This window comes from Loxodonta africana, chromosome 20 (assembly GCF_030014295.1).
Source record: "Loxodonta africana isolate mLoxAfr1 chromosome 20, mLoxAfr1.hap2, whole genome shotgun sequence".
NCBI lineage: Eukaryota > Metazoa > Chordata > Mammalia > Proboscidea > Elephantidae > Loxodonta > Loxodonta africana.
The window spans coordinates 47387570-47403166 of record NC_087361.1 but is presented as its reverse complement, the minus strand read 5'-3'; the positions used below and the strand labels follow the sequence as shown (position 1 = coordinate 47403166).

The window sequence follows — 15597 nt, the reverse complement described above, 5'->3', positions numbered from 1 at the left end:
TGGCTAAATTTCTTCCAACACAGACTTGTTCATTCTTCTGGCAGTTTACGGTATATTCAATATTTTTCGCCAACACCATAATACAAAGACATCAGTTCTTTTTTGGTCTCCTCATTCAGTGTCCAGCTTTTGCATGCATATCAGGTGATTGAAAATATCATGGCTTGGGTAGGTGCAATTTAGTCCTCAAAGTGACTATATATATGGTGGGGCTGTGGTTAAGAACTCCACTGCTAACAAAAAAGGTCAGCAGTTCAAATCCACCAACTGCTCCTTGGAAACCCAGTGGGGCAGTTCTATTCTGTCTTATAGGTTTGCTATGAGTTGGAATCGCCTCGATGGCATAGTTTTTTTCTTTTTTTACATACGTATGTATATATACACATTTTAAGTTACAGGGAATAAAGTTTACTTTGTTAGATAGTGTTAAGCAAAATTAAAGTTGCATACATTAGTAACATAACTCAGCATCCTTCATTTTGGGTGTGAATCATTTTCCTCTCTTCTACTAGATCACATACCTAAACTGCTTCATAAAACTGATATACTGAAATATAGCTTCACTGTTCTTGCTTATGCTATGATTCTAAACAAAACTTTTCATAAGCTTCTTCTATTTCTTGGTCCATCTCATCACCAATATCATCCAAGTATGGATCACCCTCCCCCCCAAAAAACAACTCATAGCCATTAAGTCAATATTGACTAATACAGACCCTATAGGACAGAGTAGAACTACTCCATAGGATTTCCAAGCAGCAGCTGATGGATTTAAACTGCTGACCTTTTTGTTAGCAGCTGGTTCAACCACTGAGCTACCAGAGTTCCTATGGATCACCAGCCTCCAATCAATCTCCTCCACTTTCTACATAATCTGGAAAAAAGTCTTCTCTTTCAAGTAACTCTTGATATCTCTCTTTGTAATTTGGATCAGCAACAGTGAAAAGAGCACCATCAGACGTATAAAATGTTGATTAATTCATGTAACAGTTAGGATCATTTTCAGGTGTTGCTTCTGTATGTGTGGACGTTGCATGGATTCTACGTCAGTTCCTCCACCAGAGTTCTACAAGCTTCCAGAGCATCTGTTTTACATCTCTGTGGCAATTTGCATCTAGGACAATATTTTCAATTCTCTGAATAATTTCTTCCATTCTTTACCCCTCCGGGCATCTTCCAAAACTGACCCTGTCAATTTCACTAATTTTTCTGCACAAATTAACTTGTCATCCACAGGGTTGAAAAAGAGGGCATTCAATAACTCCTGAAGACCGATTTGAAGAATATCTGCTCTTGTGACCTATCCATTTCTTCCCTTGATATCCAGCTTAAGACAAAGTTATCCCAGAAAGAGGACAGATGCATAAAATCGTTTTCCAGTCACTTCATCCCCTTTTGCAGCCTGATCTTTAACTTCATATTCAATCTAACATCTTATGGCTGATTTTAAGCCCTGGTCTCATTCTTACAAAGAATATTTTAAAGACAAAACAAGGAGACAGAAATTCACAGAAAAATTTACAGTAGTTCTTGGACGATGTAGAGCTCCAAAAGCTATATCAATTTGTGCTTAAGGCTGGAGAAACTTCAGGAGCAAACAATTGGAAGAAAAAGGTAATCTGGGAATGCCCTTAGTCTGTGACCAGAGATACAACACCCTCTCCCCTCCCCTTGCATCAAAACCAAGAGAAACTTGGAAAAGCCTTAAATGTTGATTAAGGTATCCTGAAGCCTATTTCCAATGTCTTTAATATGAAAATAGATTCTATTCTAATTTAATCTACTGGCAAAGAAAGAATGAGCCCATTGGAGATTTGAGAAATACTCTTTTTATTATCTTTAGATCAAATGAAGGAATTTTGCAAAACCAATGACTTCTTCTTTGCAAATACCTTCTTTCACCAACATAAATGGCATCTATACACATGGACCTCACCAGATGGAACACAAAGAAATCAAATTGACTACATCTGTGGAAAGAGATGATGGAAAAGCTCAATATCATCAGTCAGAACAAGGCCAGGGGCTGACTGTGGAACAGACCATCAATTGCTCACATGCAAGTTCAAGCTGAAACTGAAGAAAATCAGAGCAAGTCCATGAGAGCCAAAATATGACCTTGAGTATATCCTACCCAAATTTAAAGACCATCTGAAGAATAGATTTGATGCACTGAACACTAGTGACTGAAGACCAGATGAGTTGTGAGATGACATCAAGAACATCATACATGAAGAAAGCAAGAGGTCACTGAAAAGACGGGAAAGAAAGAAAAGACCAAAGTGGATGTCAGAGGAGACTCTGGAACTTGCTCTTGAATGTCGAGCAGTTAAAGCAAAAGGAAGAATTGATGAAGTAAAAGAACTGAACAGAAGAGTTCAAAGGGCCTCTCAAGAAGACGAAGTAAAGTATTACAATGACATGTGCCAAGAGCTGGAGATGGAGAACCAAAAGGGAAGAACATTCCCGGCCTTTCTCAAGCTGAAAGAACTGAAGAAAAAATTCAAGCCTCAAGTTGCAATAGTGCAGGATTCCATGGGGAAAATATTAAAAGACCTAGGAAGCATCAAAAGAAGAGGGAAGGAATACACAGAGTCATTATACCAAAAAGAATTAGTTGATGTTCAACCATTTCAAGAGGTGGCATATGATCAGGAACCGATGGTACTGAAGGAAGAAGTCCAAGCTGCTCTGAAGGCATTGGCAAAAAACAAGGCTCCAGGAATTGATGGAATGTCAATTGAGATGTTTCAACAAACAGATGCAGCGCTGGAGGTCCTCACTCATCTACGCCAAGAAATATGGAAGACAGCTTCCTGGCCAACTGATTGGAAGAGATCCATATTTATGCCTATTCCCAAGAAAGGTGATCCAACCTAATGTGGAAATTATAGAACAGTATCATTAATATCACACCCAAGCAAAGTTTTGCTGAAGATCATTCAAAGATGGCTGCAGCAGTATATTGACAGGGAACTGCCAGAAATTCAGGCCGGTTTCAGAAGAGGACGTGGAACCAGGGACATCATTGCCGATGTCAGATGGATCCTGGCTGAAAGCAGAGAATACCAGAAGGATGTTTACCTGTGTTTTATCGATTATGCAAAGGCATTTGACTGTGTGAATCATAACAAATTATGGATAACATTGTGAAGCATGGGAATTCCAAAACACCTAATTGTTCTCATAGATCAAAAGGCAGTCGTTTGGACAGAACAAGGGGATATTGATTGGTTTAAAGTCAGGAAAGGTGTGTGTCAGGGTGGTTGTATTCTTTCACCATACCTATTCAATCTGTATGCTGAGGAGATAATCCGAGAAGCTGGACTATATGAAGAAGAATGGGGCATCAGGATTGGAGGAAGACTTATTAACAACCTGCATTAAGCAGATGACACAACCTTACTTGATGAAAGTGAAGAGGGCTTGAAGCACTTACTAATGAAGGTCAAAGGCCACAGCCTTCAGTATGGATTGCGCCTCAACATAAAGAAAACAAAAATCCCCACAACTGGACCAATGAGCAACATTATGATAAACGGAGAAAAGATTGAAGTTGTCAAGGATTTCATTTTACTTGGATCCACAATCAACAGCCACGGAAGCAGCAGTCAAGAAATCAAAAGGTGCATTGCATTGGGCAAATCTGCTGCAAAGGACGTCTTCAAAGTGTTGAAGAGCAAAGGTGTCACCCTGAAGACTAAGGTGCGCCTGACCCAAGCCATGGTATTTTCAATACCATCATATGCATGTGAAAGCTGGACAGTGAATAAGGAAAACCGAAGAATTGGCGCTTTTGAATTGTGGTATTGGTGAAGAATATTGAATATACCATGGACTGCCAAAAGAACGAACAAATCTGTCTTAGAAGAAGTACAGCCAGAATGCTCCTTAGAGGCAAGGATGATAAGACTGTGTCTTACATACTTTGGACATGTTGTCAGGAGGGATCAGTCCCTGGAGAAGGACATCATGCTTGGCAGAATAAGTGGTCAGTGGAAAAGAGGAAGACCCTCAATGAAGTGGATTGACACAGTGGCTGCAAAAATGAGCTCAAGCCTAACAATGATTGTGAGGATGGCTCAGAACCAGGCCGTGTTTCGTTCTGTTGTGCATAGGGTTGCTATGAATCAGAACCAACTCTACGGCACCTAACAACAACAACAACAGATAGCATTCAGAAATAGATCCTGAAGTGTAAATGAACCCAGACCTCTTTTTTCTTTTAGTGAGCTCCTGTAAGCCTGGAATAGAGGACATAATAGGTAAGAAATTACTGCAATGAATGAGAAATACTCCATTACCAGACCTCCAACACCTCTGTGGATATGTTGAAAGAGCTTTGGAACAAAAGCATAAAAATCCCTGAATATATTTCACTGGTCTTACAATAAAGCAGTTAGGTGTTTCCATTCCTGTTGGTAAGCCCAGGGTGAAGGAGTTTTTTGATTAAGCAGGGAGAACATTGAAAAAACAATTCCCATACACTAGCTAAGACACTGAAGGGAAGAAACAGAAACAAAAAACAAAAACAAACAAGGTGGATGATCACTGAAGGTGCTCTGGGGGCGGGGGGAACCAAGTAACCAAATTACTACTTTACACTACCTCACAAGGAGGCATTTTATCTAAATATTAAAGAGAAAACTTGAACACGTGATTGATTTGGGTGCCAAAATATCTACCTTACACCTTTTTACAAAACACATTTTTTTTTTCCTAATGAGTCAAAAACCTAATAAGTGGTAGGTATCTCTCATACTTTTTTTATCTCTCATACTCAGATTTTTCCATGTCCCAGCTTATTCATCACTTGCAGACTTTTTATTTGAGAAACGTTTTTCCTTCCTTTGCAACATCACATCTGGTAACTTAAGAGGAAGAGGTATGCTGTGCAGATAGAATTATCAGTAAATGCTCTTGTCCTCTACTCTTGTTTTTTGAAAGATCTAGCAATACCCCTATCCATAATCAGGCCATAGGCATATTTGACGTTGATTTAGCAATATCTGTGTCTCTGAGTTAAACCCTAATTGAAGATCACCACAAAGTGGTGAATTCTTTGTGAGCCCAAATTTCTACTGACATTGGCATAATCATTTGAGTTCATTAAGTTTCAGATTGATGCATCCATGTCTTTGTGAAATCCCCCACAATACTCTCTAAAACTAGAAGCTAAAGGAGTACTAAAACCAGTAGTGGAAAGCCTAGTAGTGTAGCTGTTAGTCATACCTTGCATCTATCCCTGTAATAATGCCATCCTTCCAGTCAAGAAACCTATCTGGGGAAGATATTGATATATTCAACACCTCAGGGACATAATGAGATAATCACCCCACACTTCCATGTAGTCCTGAACACAAATAATATTTCATCCTTTGTGCCACATTAGGGTGTATATAATCTAGCTGTAGATTTGTGTTCTGTCTTCTTTAGTGTTGGTTAGGTAAATGTTTAATACTTTTTTGCCTTTGCCTGGGAACATCAATAATACATCTGGATTACTGAGGCACTCTCCTTCTTTTCACAGTTTCTTATCCAGGGTCTTTATGGCTTTCAGGATCCTTATGCAGATGACCTACTGCTATGTTCAAACCATGAGGCTATCTGTACCCAACGGATTATTTTATGTACTTCGTTGTGAAGCTCAGGAAATCCTGATGGCGTAGTGGTTAAGAGCTATGGATACTAACCAAAAGGTCAGCATTTCAAATCCACGAGGCGCTCCTTGGAAACCCTATGGAGCAGTTCTACTCTGACCTATAGGGTCACTATGAGTTGGAATCAACTCTACAGTAATGTTTATTTTTATTTTTACGAAGTTCAGAGAGGATTTAAAGTTTCCAATGGAAACTTTACATTTTTCAAGATAAAGGGGATTACATAGGACATGACTTAGCCAAAGGAGATGCTCGTCTCACTTCCGACAGATTACAAAGAATTCAAACACTTCTGGTTGCTAAGAGATAATTAAGATTTCTGAATCCCGCTGGCCTCATTAGGGAATGAATTCCCAATTTGTCTGAAATTGCCACACCTATGAGGTACCTGGAGCACTGGTGGTGCAGTGGTTACAAACGAGATGTTAACCAAAAGGTGGGCAGTTTGACTCCATCAGCTGCTCCTTGGAAACCCCATGGGGCAGTTCCACTCTGCCTATAGGGTCACCATGATTTGGAATTGACTCGACAACAATGGTTTGCTTTTGTTTTTTATGAGGTATGTTGGTGGCACAAATGACTTGTGCTTGGCTACTAACCAAAAGGTTAACAGTTCACACCCACTCAGCAATGCTGTGGAAGAAAGGCCTGGAGCTCTACTTCTGAAAGATCACAGCCATGAAAACCATGTGGACAGTTCTATTCTGAAACACACAGGGTCACCGTAAGTCAGAACTGGCTCGATGCCAATGGGTTTTTGGTGCGGACTAATTTCTACCTGATTCCTGCTTTGAAAGACCCATCTTAAAACCATTCAGGCAAGATTATAAAACCCTAAACTTCCCCTTCCCAGATTCCAGCACTTAAGGCATTACTACAGCTCTGTCAAGGTGTGTGTGTGTGTATGTGTGTGTGTGTGTGTGTGTGTGTGTGTGCACGCATGCGCACAGGTTTGTGTGTATTTCTACCTTAGTACAATAAGCCTAAAACACTAAACTTTGCTCGATCATCAGATTTGTCTAGGGACTTTTTGCGCAAAGACGACAGTTGACAATGAAATCAAGTAGATGAACATAGACAAGATATTAACTGTGAAGAGCTTTGAAAGCGGGGAACAAATGAATTATATTGTCATGTTGTAGACTGGTTATTTTTGCCTATTTGTGTGTGCTGTTTTTAGGAAAAATGAAGCAGGAAGCAGAGAAATGTTGCTACAATTGTTCAACGTATAAAACACCGTAAGTGGGGAATAATAAGTGTTTGAGAGAAACGTGAGGCAAAGCATAGACTTCCAGATTGCTGCTGCATTTTCTCCTCATACATTTTCTATTTTTTTTTTTTTAATCTATTACGATAGAAAATATGTAATTTCTTTACTTTGTTTTGGTTATTTCTCTTTTTTCTATTCTGCTCATCAATCAATAGTAAAGTAAGAGAATTTTTAAAATTATTTTTTTTCTTTTTGCCACCATGATGAAGCAACAATTAAATAGGTCTAGATATCTTGTGGAAACCCTGGTGGAATAGTGGTTAAGTGCTACGACTGCTAACCAAAGGGTTGGCAGTTCGAATCCTCCAGGTACTCCTTGGGGACTATATGGGGCAGCTTTACTCTGTCCTATAGGGTCTCTATGAGCCGGAATCGACTCAACAGCACTGGGATGGGTTTAGATATTTTGCAGTGGATTTCTACTAATTTTTATTTTTAATGTTCTGTGACGTGAGGTTATTGTTAAAAATTGTGTCAAGATGAGTCTGCAAAATGCAAATTCTTAGACTTACGGGGCAGGAAGAGACCTAGAAGTCAGTAGCCGCATAGCTGGAATCACCTATTGAAGCTACATTTTTGGATGTTGACCCTACTTTTCTCTCCAGCTTGTTCTGATAACCAATGACAGCTGAACGCCACTGTTATAACCCATGTAGCGTGGAATACATCTTGGGAAACTGAGATTTCCGGAGGTTAATTTTTCATTCAAGGATGTAAAACTAGTAAGTGGTAGATGTGAGAATTTTACCACCAGTTGCCCTCCAGTGCTTTCGGAGTCATTGCAACCCCATCTGCATCAGAGTAGAATTGTGTGCTCCACAGGGTTCTCAACGGCTGGTTTTTTGGAAGTAGATCACCACGCCTTTCTTCTGAGGCATCTCTGGGTGAACTCAAACCTCTAACCTTTTGGTTAACTCATGATTTCTGATGTCAAAGTATGAATCGTGAAAAAATAAATCATAAAAATAAAGCCGATGGTGTACTTCATGCATTGAGACATTGAATATTACTAGTTAAACTTCTAGGTCATGGTAGTGGTGCCTAAGTTAACTTGTTCAGTTCAACATATTCTGATTCCTTTATATCAGGTGTCAGCAAACTACAGCTGGTGAGCCAAATCTAGCATGACACATGTTTTCTCACGGTCTGCAAGCTAAGAATGGCTTTTTCATTTTTAAATGATGAAAAATATTAAAAGAAGATTAATATCTGTCACACATGGAACTTCTATGAACTTCAAATTTCAGTGCCCATACATAAAGAGGCAGGACTCAATCTACAAGATTAGATTCTGTTTTAAGTCAATCTCTTTTGAGATATAAAAGAGAGAAGCAAGCAGAGAGACAGGGGAACCTCATACCATCAAGAAAGTAGTGCCAAGAGCAGTGTGTGTCCTTTAGACCTGGGGTTCCTGCACTGAAAAATACCTAGAGCCCTAGAGCTGGGGAAGATTGATGACAAGGACCTTCCTCCAGAGCTGACAGAGACAGAAAGTCCTCCCCTGGAGCTGGCCCCTGAATTCAGACTCCTAGCCTCCTAGACCATGAAAGAATAAATTTCTGTTCATTAAAGCCATCCACTTGTATTTCTGTTACCGCAGCACTAGATAACTAAGAGAGTCACACTTTTTACAAGTTCTAGATCAGTGTAAATTAGTGGACGTGTGTAATTATGTAGCATAAGGAGAGGTAGGGTTCTTGGCTGTGCTAGTGGGTATTCCTTTAACCCACTCATTATTCTGTTGGACTTTAATTGTGTCCTTGGGTTGATATGTTTAAGATTAATGATGCACTTAGCCTGAATCAAGATTCACAGAGACATGAAGATACAGCAGAGTGTACAAAGCATAATAGCTAAGGGTCTTGCTTTTTTCCTTTGGAGAAATCCTGAGGATTTTACATGTAAGGAATCCAGGCAGTTATAGCAAATCTCCCAGGGGAGGCATAGGTCTGTCATATTCCTGTCATAGAGCTGATAGTACACCTATGCTAGGTTACTTGGAAAAATATGGCAAGCTGATGCCAGTCACTTTGGAGTTCAATAGAGTTGAATTTAATTGAGCAGTGAGTATACATAATATTTTGCATAACTCTCTAGCTGGAAAACAAAAACTTCACACTCTGTGCCTAATGAGATGCTAGTGGCTGTCACAAAGCAGTATGAGTCTGTGTCCTAAAAGCAAGATTTTGTTAGTAATTGATGTAAATCATAGATGGGCTCTCAGGGTGAATGTAGCTACTAAATAATCAAACTTTGCAGTGACTAACATGTCCTGGGGTGGTATGAAAATGTCCACATGGATTATATGGGCAGGGCTCAAGCTGCTACTTATTAGGATTACAGTAAAAAATGGCAATAATAGTAACAACAGTGGAAACAGCAGTTATTATTATTGTTGCCATACATAGAGCCCTTTTTATATGCCTGACACTCCTTAGGTACTTTAGAAAGTTTAAATCGTTTAAATCCTCATGGAGTCCCTGGATGTGGTAAACATTTCATATGTTCTGCTACTAATCGAAAGGTTGGAGGTTCAAGTCCACCCAGAGATCACTTGGAAGAAAACCTGGCGATCTACTTTTGAAAAACCAGTCACTGAAAACTATATGGAGCACAGTTCTATTCTGACACACACGGGGTCACTATGAGCTGGAGTCAACACGATGGCAACTGGTAGTGATAGATAAATCCTTACAGCAACCCTACAAGGTATATACTATTATTACATCCAGTGTGAAGGTGAAGGAAATGAAACACAGAGAGGTTAAGCAACTTGGTGGAGATCACACAGTTAGGAAATAGAATTCACGTTGAACACAGGCAAACTGACTACAGAGTCTTTGCTCTTAACTAGTGACTTTTATTGCTTAATCAAGCTACAGTCTATAAACTAACAGTTGAATGATGTTTATCAAATCTGTTTTAGAAAAATATTAAGTTTCTAATCATATCACACACCCACGTGCCTTCTTCTGTGTGAATCACCACTGGGCTTCTTGATTTTCAGTTTCCCTCCCTGATTTGATATTGCTCGACCTTAAAGCCCAGACTCCATGATTAGGTCTACAATAACCTACTTATTCTTGTCAGCTCTATTTCCTCAAAAGTGGTTCTTTGATTTTTCTTTCTCCTAGACTTCGACTGAAGGATCTAAATGGTTTTCTCTCTCCATAATCATGTGAGTACTGTCAAATTATGACTGCCACCCCCACTGGGGAGTCCTACTGTCCTCTCCCTGTCCTCTACCCCCAATGTTAGAGAGGATTGGGTAGAGTTTTTTCTCATCATTTTAAACATTATGATTTTTGACTACTGCCTGTGGAGAGGCATACCCTATATTTGGGTTTCAAAGTTCTCTCACATTTGGTTATGGATGTTCCCCTTTTCCTCAACATTACATTCCTGAATCCCACTATGTGTTTCAGCCTAACCATGAAAACTACAATTCAAGGACTTCGTTTTTAACACTCTTCTTTACTTTATGGGAGCCCGGGGGTGCACAGTGGTTAAGAGCTTGGCTGCTAACCAGAAGGTCAGCAGCTCAAATCCACCAGCCCCTCCTTGGAAACCCTATGGGGCAGGTCTACTCTGTCCTATAAGGTCACTATGAGTCGGAATCAATTCAACAGCAAATGGGTTTTTTGGAGTATGCAGAGATATTAAGTAGTGATACATGCCACAACATGGAATAACCTTGAAAACTATATGCTGAACAAAATAAGTTGGTCACACAAAGACAGATACTATTTGATCTCACTTACATGAAATAAACCCAGTACAGTGCCGTCGAGTTGATTCCGACTCATGGCGGCCCTATAGACATGAAATAAGAAAATATATAGAAACCAAAGCTTAATAGTGGTGACCAGGAGTTGGAGGGAGGGATAAAGGGAGTTTTTTCCTAAGGGCATTGAGTTTACTTTAATGGTGGTAGAACAGTTACAGAAAAGATAGGGATACAGTTACTCAACGTGAAGAGTGTAATCAATGTCATTGGATTGTGCATATTAAAACTTGAACTGGTGAATATTCTGTTGTGTATGTTTACACCGCATTAAAAAAAAGTCTGCAATTTTTTAAAAAAGGAATTGAATTGGTAAACTATTTCAGTAGATCTCCAATATAAATTTTTATTTGTTTCAAGTTTAGGCATTAAAATTTAATTAGCATCTTCAACTTGGATTCAAAATCAAATATCTTGTTGTGAAACATTTATATCCGTCTATATATACCTGGTTAGGAAACCCTGGTGGCATAGTGGTTAAGAGCTATGGCTGCTAACCAAAAGGTCAGCAGTTTGAATCCACCAGGCGCTCCTTGGAAACCCTATGGGGCTGTTCTACTCTGTCCTACAGGGTCACTGTGAGTCAGATTTAACTCCACGGCAACTGGTTCAGGTTTTTTTTTTTTTTTTTTTAATGTACCTGATTATCATGAAGAGCATTCCTTCTTGAAATCTGTTTTACTTTTATTCAATTTCAACATTATTTACAAATATATTTTCCCCAATTTGTACCAAAAATATTAGTTAAATTTATGCATATATGGTTGCATTTCTTAGAGTCTTCAATGATTTTTTTCTTGAAGTCTCATTATCATCCAAAAGTAGTAATATCAGCAACAACTCATAATGAATTACTATAGCTGTTAAAGTCAACAAGGCTTAGTTTCAAACTCTATTTTTTTAGCTAAGTGGTTTTCAGCAAATAAACCTCTTTGAATTTAAGTTTCCTCATTGATAAGATAAAATTTGATATATACGTATGTGACTTATTTGTGTTAAGAATTATAAACAACGTATACAAAGTCAGTAGCACAATGCCCAGAATGTTGTTTGAAAAACCAAACATACGGTAATAACACACTAAATAAGCCTGTGTAGTGCAAGCAGCTTGCCATCTGCTGCTAACTGGTAGCTCTATGGAGCCCTGGTGGTGCAGTGGTTAAGAGCTATGGCTGCTAACCAAAAAACTGGCAGTTCAAATCCACCAGGCACTCCTTGTAGACCTTCTGGGGCAGCTCTACTCTATCCTATAGGTTCACTATGATTCGGAACTGACTTGATGGCAATAGGTTTTGGTTTTTGCTAATTGAAAGGTTGTCGGTTAGAAGCTACCCAATGACACTGCAGATGAAAGTACTGACAATCTGCTTCTGTAGAGATTATAGCCAAGAAAACCCTATGGATCAGTTGTACTATGTAATACATGGGGTAGCCATGAGTTCGGGCCAACTCCTAGACACATGTGCTGGTTAAGGTTGTGTGTCAACCTGACTGGGTCATGTTTCTCAGTGGTTTGGCAGTTATGATTATTGTTTGGCAGTGTATGATGCTGTGATCACTTCCATGATGAGATTTGATATAATGTGATCACCCCACGATGGGGTCTGCTGTAAGTAGCTGATCAGTTGAAAGGGAGTTTCTTTGGACCTGTGGCCTGCATGGAATATAAGGTTCCTTGTCTTTTGTTCATTCTGGATCCTGCAGCTGACTCCTGTTCGTCTGACCTCTGGTTCTTGGAACTTGAGCTAGCAGCTTACCTGAGGTCTTGCCTGCCGATCTTGGGATTTATCTAACTTGGAAGCCTGTGAGCAAGAGCTCTGCTCTCCAACCTGCCAATCTTGGGTTTGCCAGCCCCTGTAGCTATGTGAATCAGGAGAAGCCTCTATCCCGATCCACTGACTTGGGACATTCGATCCTCTACAATCACATGAGTCATTTCCTTGATATAAATACCTATATATATTTGAACGGGTATATATTTATATGTTTTATTGGTTTTGCTTCTCTAGAGAACCCAGCCTAAGACAGCAGGTAATAACAACTACAATAAGCCACTATTGTATATTAGTATATCATGAAAATATTATCCTTGAAGGATATTAATTGTTAGGATGGGAAAAAGGTTCAAACAAACACATTTAATCTTAAAATTGAATGTGTTTATTTTGATTTTAATACCATGACTTAAGCTCAAACTTCTTTGCTTAATTCAGCATGGTGTAAACAACACTCATTTTATGACCTCAGGGTAATGGTGAACCTTTTATTATTTCCAAAAGGGTTTTTCTTCCCTGAAAATTTGTAGAATATAAAGCCTGCCCCTTTATAATTAGTCAGCAAATGTTTTTCCTTTAGCACCTTTGGAAAACAACAGTAAAAAAAAAAAAAAAAAAAGTAGTATCCACTAAATAGTCAAAAACAGAGCTTAATATGCAAATGTTTTATGGAAAAGACAAATTAATACTTTATTTTCTGAATATTGAAAATGTTAAACATATAACTCACATTTTGTTTTTGTGGGTTTTGAAAGGAGCACCATAGTGCAAAATTTATGCTCACATTGGTAAATCTGCTATGCAAAAATAGACCAGCTAATGATCTGGGAGCTATGTAACATACTGTACCCAAATTGTTCTCTGATATGAGAGGCAGAAAGTCCAGGGATGCATATTTGTCAAATAAATTGGAAGAGCTATTATAGTGACGGGATTTGCCAGAACAGTGCATGCAGGTCTTGGTTGATTCAACTTTCATTGTTGAGCTCAAATTATTGCATTTTCTTGAACTCTTTCATTGTGTTGGTATGATTTTAAATCAATACAAATAACTTAAGATGTTCTAGTGCATTTCAGAGTGCTAAAAAATATAAATAAAAAGGCCTTGTTTTTAGATGTCTGTAATGAGTCGGACCTGACTCGAAAGCAATGGGCTGGGTATTCTATACCGCACCTGTCTTACTGAATAGTGCAGAAAAGACTCATTGGGCTGTTGTTTCTCCTGCATTGTTCTTGGTCCTCCAGAGCCCTGTGCTCCCTTGCCTTCTCCCTTAGTTCAATCTATATCTTTCCAATTGTATAGAAGCAAGTCTTTCTGGTTAGATACAACAACTAAAATAAACTAACAAACTTAAAGATCTGATGGGGATGCATTCTAACATTATAGTTTGTCTGTGCAGTACTCTGAATAAATTTTTTTCCCTTTATTGGATCATTGAGGATTCTCTGTATTAATGGGAACAAAACTCAATGTCTCATCCAAATCTCAGTGTTTCCTTAAAAACCCCTGTATCAGTTTGTCATACAGTTGCTTCAGGGAGGTTATATTCATGGTCTGGGCTTATTTATAAAGAGATCAATTTTGCGTGTTTATAACGAGACCAATTTAGTTTGAATATGTTATGTAGTACAGTTAATCTGCCATTCTCCAATTTATGCCTGTGATTCTGCTCAACCCTCTGGACTAAAGCAAACCAAATTCATCATTCATTATTCATTCATACAACAAATGTTTATGGAGCACTACCAGGTACTGATTTAGGCATTGAGAATTAGTAATGAGCAAAAGAGATTAAATCGTTGGTGTCCTGGGCTTCATATTTTAGTAGATTTGAGATAATACGCAGGAAAACAAGTAAAATATATACTCTATTAGGTGGAAAAAAGCTCTGGAGAAATATAAGCGAGAAGGTACTAGAAAGTGTGTTTGTACATGTGTGTGTGTATGTGTGTTTTTAAGAGTTAATAATTCAGATTGGTGGCCATGGAAGTTCTCACCAGAAAGGTGACTTTGAGTGACCAAGGTAAGGAGTTAGGTGTCATCGAGTCAGTTCCAACTCATAGTGATTCTGTGTACAACAGAACGAAACATTGCTTGGTCCCGTGCCATCCTTACAATCACTGTTATGCTTGACCCCATTCTTGCAACCACTGTGTCAATCCATCTCATCGAGGGTCTTTCTCTTTTTCCTTGACCCTCTTCTTTAGCAAGCATGAGGCCCTTCTTCTGGTACCCCCTGATTACATGTCCAAAGTATATGAGACGAAGTTTTGCTATCTTTGATTCTAAGGAACATTCTGGCTGTACTTCTTTCAAGACAGATTCGCTCATTCTTCTGGCAGTCCATGGCATATTCAATATTCATTGCCAACACCATAATTCAAAGGCATCAATTCTTCTTCAGTCTTTATTCATTATCCAGTTTTTGAATGTGTACGAGGTGACTGAAAACACCATTGCTTGGTGTCTTAGGATGAGTTCTCTAGAGAAGCAAAACCAGTAAACTATATAAATATATATACAGAGATTTATATCAAGGAAACTGCTCACATGATTATAGAGGCTGAAATGTCCCAAGTCTGTGTATTAGGACAGAGCCTTCTTTCAATTCATGGAGCCGCTGGGGCTGGTGAATGGTGAACCCAAGATTGGCAGGTCAGAGAGTGGGCTCCTGCTCTCAGGCTGTGAAGATCCATGAATTCCAAGATCTGCAGATAAGCTCAAGACCCAAGAGTCAGAGGTCAGACAAACAGGAGGCAGTGCAGAATCCAGAGTGAGCAAAAAAGCCGGAATGTCTGCTCGTATTTGGATGCAGGCAATACCCCCAAGGAAACTCCCTTTCAACTGATTGGCTACTTACAACAGATTCAATCATGGGAGTGATCACATATAAACACTGAGAATCATGGCCCAGCCAAGATGACACACAATCTTAACCATCACACTTGGGGAGTCATGTGCATATTTGGAGAAAGATTTCCAGGCTAAAGAAACAGGAAGAAAAAACACACCAGTGTAAGCAATTGTATTTCATCTGCTCCTTGCAGTTCCCTCAAATATTTAATGATCATTTTCCTATCATTCAGTAATTCCTTTTTTTTTTGGAG

The 15597-nt window shown here is 38.9% G+C and overlaps 1 pseudogene; it reads right to left on the bottom strand.

The window, feature by feature from the left end:
• Positions 1–233: 233 nt before the first annotated feature.
• Positions 234–13717, bottom strand: LOC100653838 (polyadenylate-binding protein-interacting protein 1-like; annotated as a pseudogene).
• Positions 13718–15597: the final 1880 nt, after the last annotated feature.